The sequence below is a fragment of the Cebus imitator genome, unplaced genomic scaffold, assembly GCF_001604975.1.
Source record: "Cebus imitator isolate Cc_AM_T3 unplaced genomic scaffold, Cebus_imitator-1.0 Scaffold13, whole genome shotgun sequence".
In the NCBI taxonomy this organism is placed as follows: Eukaryota; Metazoa; Chordata; class Mammalia; order Primates; family Cebidae; genus Cebus; species Cebus imitator.
In genome coordinates, this window is record NW_016107328.1 from 12,088,229 (window position 1) to 12,095,856 (window position 7,628).

Genomic DNA, 7,628 nt, shown 5'->3' on the forward strand with positions numbered 1-7,628 from the left:
AGGGAGGGAGGGGGCTGACACAGGATGTGGCCAGGGCTCGAGCTGTCTGATTATTAACTTCACTTTTATTTGGAGGGGGATTCGATTCTCTGTTTTACTTCCCATCAAGGAAGTGAAAGCCCAGGTCTCAGAGGGGCCTGGTTTCAAATTGTTTTGTCACAGCTCATTTATTTTTCCTTTTAAATAAATAAACAAAACCACCTCTTTGTTTTCCCCTTAATGAGCATTCAGCAAATCATCTGTGGGTGAGGCATGAACGGGGTTTTCTGGAGTCCTTCATGGGAGAAGTTTGGCTTATTATTTTAAAAGGAAAAAGCAAAGATCTAGCTCCAGGCTTCTCGAAGACTGTCAAGGCACTTTCTCTTTTGCCTCCTCTGAGATATCCACTTGGACCAGCGAGGGGTCTGAAATCACAGCCTCAAGCCAGGCCAAGGCCCCAGGAGCTTCCTTGGCTGGACCCTGGGGCTGGACCCACAGCCTGCCATCCCATCTGACAGGCCCTGACACCAGGCCACGCAGAGGAAGCACCCGGCACCGGCTCAGTTGTTTGGGCGCAGACCCATGGCTCTGCTCCTACGGCACCCTGACATGTCTACTAAAAATAACTTAAAGCACTTAAACACACAAAAGGATTCCATTACAGGTTTAAGAAAACACCATTACATGTTCCTTTTGCTCAAGGTTCAAAACGTTGGGAACTTGATTTCAACACAAAATTCGTATCAAAACCCATTCAATCCCATGATCCCCTTGCAACAACCTTTTCCTGAAAGACCTGCACGTGGCACCCCAGGGCCAGTATCACAGGGTCCCGACCCTCACGGGGTCTCATAATTCAACAATTCAGTGAGGGAGGATGCAGCGACAAAGACTGTAAGGAAAAAGGAGAGTTTACAGCAGCAGCTACTGCTACTCAAGGTGGGCAGAGAAAGGAGCAGGCAGATTTTGCTGGAAATTAAAAGGAGAAATCCAGGAAGGCTTCCTGGTGGAGGTGATCTTTAAGCTGAACCTTGAAGGACTGACACGATGAACGGATGTTCTGGAACCTGAGAAATAACCAAGTGCCAGAGAGACAGCATCCATGTATGAACTGCGCTAGACAGAGACAACAGTGGGGCCTGGGGCTCCTCAGAATGGCATCTCAAGTCCCCATGGTGGACAGGGACTGGAATGCTTCGGCCGTCTGGAGTCAGCTCCGTGGTGCCAGTCCCTGACCTCTGGCTTGGAGACTGGTGTGCCTCTTGAGCAAGCAGATACTACGCCTGGTCTTGGACCCTGTCACTTGCCTGCCCCACAAAAACCTGCTGACCGCTGTGACCCACTTTAACGGCCTCTGACTTTCCGCTCTTCGAATATGGGGCAAAAAGAAGGAGGGCGACTGAGGCCTCTCAGTACATTTGAGGCTCAGAGGCTCAGGCCTGCCTTCGCAGCGGCTACTGGAGTGGCGCTTCCCAGCACCCCGGGGTAGCTGCCAGGGTCCAGAGCGCTCCCGGGCTTCTGCGATGCCCCCGCACTCCCGCGGCCGAGCTTCGCGGTCGGGCTCTCCCGTCGCCTCCCCGCAGCCCGCTCCGCCGCGAGCCAGCACCTAGCCGGGCCGGGCGCGGGGCCCGGGCGAGGCCGCCAAGATGGCCGACGCGCTCCGCAGCGCGCGGATCACGCGGGAGGGCTGCCCTTGGCCTCCCGGGAAGCCGCCAAGGTTCCGCCGCCCTCCCTGGCGCTCTGCCCCGGCCGGCCTGCTGGGATCTCCTTCCCGGCGCGCCCTTCAGCTCCCGGGGCCTCGCGAACCTTCCAGGCCCGAGGCCATCCAGACGCGCGCACCAGGCCCGACCCGGGAGCGGAAGGCGCGACGCAGCCCAGAGGAGAGACAGGGGCCGGGGCTGCTCGGCGGCTCGGAACGCGAGGGGCGCGTGGGCCGAGGCTGCTGCCGGAGGCTGCGGCGTGGGACGAGATGCTCAGGGCCTGGCCTCCCGCGGCCGCTGTCTCCCGGAAGCCCGCGGAAGCGGCGCGATGGACGTGGCCACACTGCCCTCCAGTGGCCAGCCCGCCGAACGACACGCCTGGGCGCCGTTTGGGGGTCGGGGTGACGTGTCCACGCTCTGCCTTTTGCTCCATTTGAAGGTGGGGTTTGCTCCTCCGTGGTTCCTCTTACAGGCCGCCAAAGCTGCCCTCTGCCACAGTGCACACTGACCCAACAGCAGGTTTGCCGCCTTCGGTGGCTCTCAAACTTCAGTGTGCACAGGAATCCCCTCCCCCGGCCCCCGTCCTCCCCTTGACAATTCTTTCAGACCCGGATGTTCCCCAACTAAGTCAGAGAATTTGCATTTATAGCAAGTCCTCAGGTGATGCTGAGCTGCTGGCCCGCTGGAGCCACATTCCGAGAACCACTGGCTCGGCTCACTCTTTCTGTCCTGGGGTTTCTGTCATCCACTCATTCAATGCAGAACATGACTTGCTAGGCACGGAGGCCGAGTGGGCAGAACAAATTTCCCGCCCTCGTGGAGCTTAGTCCGAGGAGACAGACTTGTTTCAACAAATCACCTGTAAAGAAATGCAGGATTCCATTTGAAAAGGTTTTCAAATTCCTGTGAAGGAAAAAAATAAGGTGCTCAGAGAACACATATAAATGGGGCACTAATTTAGCTTTGGAATGGGAAGGTTCTCAGGGAAGACCTCTCTGATGAAACCTTCAAGCTTAGGCCAGGAGGAGGAGGGATGAGGTCCTGAGGGGAATGGGGAGGGACTGGAGCGGGCAGGCCGAGCAGGTGAGGTGCAGACAGACCCTGGCTGTAGAAGCAGAGACTGGCAGGGGCAGGCAGGGGATCAGAGCCTCCTAGGCCCATGCCTCTGGTCCCCACAGAGCTGCCTCCACAGAAGGGCAGCATCCAGGGGAGAAGAGGGCCTGGCTGCTCAGACTGTAGCCAGCCCCTCAGCACCAAGAAGGGTGCTCCACCTTCAGGAACCCCAGCCAGGTGCCCACAGCCCACAAACTTCTCTTTGCCTGAACAGATTTACATAGGTCCCTTCTGTAAGGCCTGAAGGACAGTCCCATTTGATGGAAGCAGGTCTGCTGAGTAATGATGAGTGAACGTGATGTTACCATCTACCCATCAATGCCCTCAGTGTGCCATCTCCTCCCTTCTGCAGGTCCAGGATCCAGTGAGCATTCGTAAGCACCTACTATGCGCTCTGCACCAGGATCACTGCAGTGCTGTGTGAGACATGGCACAAAGGGGCCAGCCGGCCCTCGGAGGCTCCAAGCACCCTGGAGGGCAGGTAAGTGGAGTCTACCCTCCCGGCCCCAGTCTCAGCTCCAGCCTGATGTGTGCGCTCCTACCCTGCCCAAATGTCCCTGGGGCCGCTCTTTGCAGTTGGGCCAGGCTGACAAATGGCAGCCGGCAATTCTAGTGTGCAAATGCTTCTTACTTGGTATCAACACCAGCTTGATGGCAGGGGGTGGGATGAGCACCAACCACTGCTCTTTATCCCTCGTGCTCCAACAAGGAGGTACCATCCCATTAGTCCTGTTCCCTGCTCAGTCCCTTCTGTCCCCAGTTTTCACATCTGAGAAGTGTGGAGCGGGGAAGAGTTATGTTAGATGCTCTCCAAGGGTTTTTGGACCATGTCTAGCCCACCAGTGCTCTGTGGGAGAGATGGACAAGAACAGCCCTGCCCACTGACCCCATGACCCTAGCGTTATGCAAAGCAAGGCCTTTGGCATTAACGGACTCCAGGTTGGGGGACGGGAGAGGGGAGCCGCTAAAAAACGATGTGCAACTTTAGAATCAAATCAGTCCAACTCTGTTCCTGACTCTGTGATCACCGGCAAGTGGTTTTTAATCTTTCTGAGCCTCAGTTTCCTCATCTGAGAGATGGGAATCCCATGATACCTATTTCATGGGGCTGTTCTGAAGATTACTGATAACAGCTACCACTTAGCAAGTGCTTGATCCGTGCCAGGCACCACACTGAGAGCTTCCCATCCACTCCATGAGGGCATGTGCAGAAGTGCTGGCCCTGTGCCAGCAAAAAGTAGGGCTCCACATGGTTGTTATTCTATGACAGCCCTCCTGCTCTGCATAAATATATTTAACAGGCAAAGGCTTCGTAAGCCCTTGGCACATAGTAAGCACTCAATAAACAGTGGGCTTTATTACTAGCCAGAGAGAAGGGACTCTTGTGAGGAGGTCCTACAGAAGGAGAAATATGGAGGAGTGGCTGACCCAAGATGATGGCTCACACACCTCTCCCAGGAGGGTCAGCCCCATGCCTAGCTAGGCAGTTCCCTGGCTAGGACTAGGACGGCAGCTCTTACTCACTCTTCCCAGAGAGTAGCTAATTAGCCTCCCAGCAGCCAGGAGCTCCCCAGATGAAAGGTGCTTAATACAAGCTCAAGGCGTAACCCCCATATTTATAACTAAGGTTCCCTGGGGTGAGGAAGGCCCCAGGGCAGAGAGACAGGCCAGATCAGGGCCTCGCCTTGTTTATGACGGAGGTTCCCAGGGAAGAGAGCCGGCTGGGGTGGCTGTGAGCCTGAGAAAGGGCTCTGGGTGGTGGGTGTGGGCTGCAGAGGGAGCCCCTCCCTAGGAGTGGGCGGGGCCCAGTGGCAGAGGAGGCAGAGTGAATGCTTCAGGGCCCAAGCTGTCTCCCAGAGTGGGAGCTCCAAGGTCAGGAGACAGCCTAGGATAGGGTAGATCAATGTGAGGCTCTGCTCCTGGGCTGCCAGGTCAGAATTCCAGTTTTGCTATGGCCATTCCAAGTCCCAGAGCCTCAGCTTCCTCATCTGTAAAATGGGGATAATGGTAACATTGACCTCACAGCTATTTACTGACAACACTTAGTACAGACAGGACCTGGCACCCACTATGTAAAGAATGAGGATTCATGCATTTGTTCATTCAACAGATATGTATTGAGCACCTGCTGTGTGCCAGGCACTGGGTGTTAGAAATACAGTCATGAGGCCGGGTGTGGTGGCTCACGCCTATAATCCCAGCAGTTTGGGAGGCCGAGGTGGGTGGATCACGAGGTCAAGAGATCGAGACCATCTGGTTAACATGGTGAAACCCTGTCTCTACTAAAAATACAAAAATTAGCTGGGCCTGGTGGCGCATGCCTGTAGTCCCAGCTACTAGGGAGGCTAAGGCAGGAGAATTTCTTGAACCCAGGAGGTGGAGGTTGCAGTGAGCCGAGATCGTGCCATTGCACTCCAGCGTGGGTAACAAGAGCGAAACTCCATCTCAAAAAAAGAAAAACAAAAGAAATACAGTCATGAACGAAACAGATCCAGTATCCCTTTGATTCTATAGGGAAGACAGACAACAGACACAAGAACCGAGAGCTAGGAAATACACTGCCTGGCAGTGACTGCACTGTGGGAATCGGGTATGAGGATGGGGTCAGGTGCTCGATACAGTGGCGGAAGAGCAGGTACCCAGGCAGATATGGGGAGATTCAGAAATAGTGGGGTTGAAGGGCCAACCCAAAGTGCGCAGCAAACCAGAGGCAGGAGCCTGGGACTGAAGCACAGGAGTCTTCACCCACAGCTGCCACAGCAGCCCTTGCAGCTCCCTCTGCCTCTCACTAAGGGGTGTGCCCAATGAAGCCACCCGCCCTCACCTCCCCCTTGGCTCCAGCACCTGACTCCTGCAGTCTGGAGTCCAGCAAGGCAAGTAACTGACACAGCTCCCGCGTCCTGACAGCTTCCATTCTTTGACATTCACCAGCGTCACTGGCTGAGCTCGGGCTACACGGCCATCTTGTCTCTGAGTCCTCCCAACCAACTGGTGAGGTCCGTAGCAACCCTGTGTTTTTGTTTTGTTTTGTTTTGTTTTTGAGATGGAGTCTCACTCTTCTCGCCCAGGCTGGAGTACAGTGGTGCGGTCTTGGCTCACTGCAACCTCCACCTCTCAGGTTCAAGTGGTTCTCCTGCCTCAGCCTCCTGAGTAGCTGGGACTACAGGCATGCGCCACCACGCCCGGCTAATTTTTTGTATTTTTAGTAGAGATGGGGTTTCACTGTGTTAGCCAGGGTGGTCTCGATCTACTGACTTTGTGATCCGCTGTCTTGGCCTCCCAAAGTGCTGGGATTATAGGTATGTGCCACCACACCTGGCCAACCCTGGGTTTTTTTTTTTTTTTTTTGCCAAGGTGAGGTTCACATAACATAAAATGAAGCATTGTAAAATGAGCACTTCAGTGGAATTTAGTGCGTTTGCAGTGTTGTGGAACCTCCACCTCTGTCTAGTTCCAAAACATTTTTATCACCCCAAAAGGAAACCCATACCCACTAAGCGGTTGCTCTCCTTTCCCTCCTCCCCCAGGCCCTGGAAACCACCTTCTACTTCCTGTCGCTATGGGGTTGCCTGTTCTGGATACTTCACCTATCCAGAGCTTGGGGTCTGACCTCTGTCACTTAACATCATGTTTTCGAGGTTTATCCGCATTGTAACATGTGTTGGTATTGCATCTCCATCTATGGCTAAATAATGTTCCATTGTCTGTAAGCACCCCCATCTTACAGATGAGGAGACAGGCCTGAGGTGCTGAGACTCCCAGCCCAAGTCCACACTGGAGAGACATGGTCTGTGCAAGCCTGCTGCCCAGATGGCCCCATCCTGGCACTGCCATCTGGGAGGAGGCTGCCACTGGGGGCGATGCTGGTCCCGGAATGGTGACCTGACCCCATCTGAGGTTCACTTCTCAGCACAGGTTCACAGGTATGGGTACTCTGGACTCCCAGGCACCCTGCTCCGGCCAAGACCACAGCGTGGCCACAGAGGCCACCTCCTTGGGGGAATTCCAGCCCCTGGCCAACTACAGACCATAGCACTCCCAGGGGTTCAGCCCTTTCTCACAACTGGGTTGTGACAGCTGGGAGGTATTCAGCCCTGGGGTAGCCTGGCGGGCAGGCCAGGTTGGGAACCTATCCCCAGCTGGCTTCCCAAGGCAACATGGCCAGACCCGTCGGGCAAGTGGACCACTCAGGTGGCACACATGTACTGAGCGCCCACTCTATACCAGCCTGGCACCACCAGGCCTCCAAGAAGCTCCCTTTCTGATGAGGATGAGCCACCCCAGAACAGAAACTGGGTGCTGGGGCCAGGACCAGGACAGAGGGGCGCTCCCAAGAATGAGCGCTGGCACTGAGCACAGGGAGCTCCCCGCCGGCAGCACCTGACACAGCACACACCGGGGCTCCCTGGCCTCAGGAAAGTGGGGCTGCCACATCAAGAAGGCCACGACACCAGGGGCCCTGCCAACGTGCAGCCTCAGGTGGAAGGCACGGATGCGGCAGTACGCAGGACCCTAGCATGCCTGTCTGGGGATGCCCACCTCAGCCCACTTGATGGCCAGTTGAGACTCAGTGTGCACCGTCCACGCACCCTGTTCTGACACTGCCTAGTGTCCAGTTATTCATTCATTCCACTCATTCATTTGGGGCCACTCTACTGAACAATGAGGATATAAAGTTGTAAAAACAAAACAAACATGTTGCTGTCCTCTAGAAGCTTAAAATACAGCAGACTGAGAAGGCAACTAGTAATGACCACCTGGCTAGGGGCAAGGAGACCAGAGGCAGGGCCTAGCCCATGGACAGCTGCAGCTGGAGTGTGTGTGTGTGTGTGTGTG

The 7,628-nt window shown here is 55.4% G+C and overlaps 1 long non-coding RNA gene across 1 annotated transcript in view; it reads left to right on the forward strand.

Moving 5' to 3' along the window:
- The first annotated feature begins 2,000 nt into the window (after positions 1-2,000).
- Positions 2,001-7,628, forward strand: part of LOC108283296 — a 23,641-nt gene continuing 18,013 nt past the window's right edge. The window contains exons 1-2 of the long non-coding RNA XR_005195868.1: positions 2,001-2,198; positions 3,145-3,273. This is a non-coding gene — a long non-coding RNA (uncharacterized LOC108283296). The remainder of the gene's footprint in view (positions 2,199-3,144; positions 3,274-7,628) is intronic.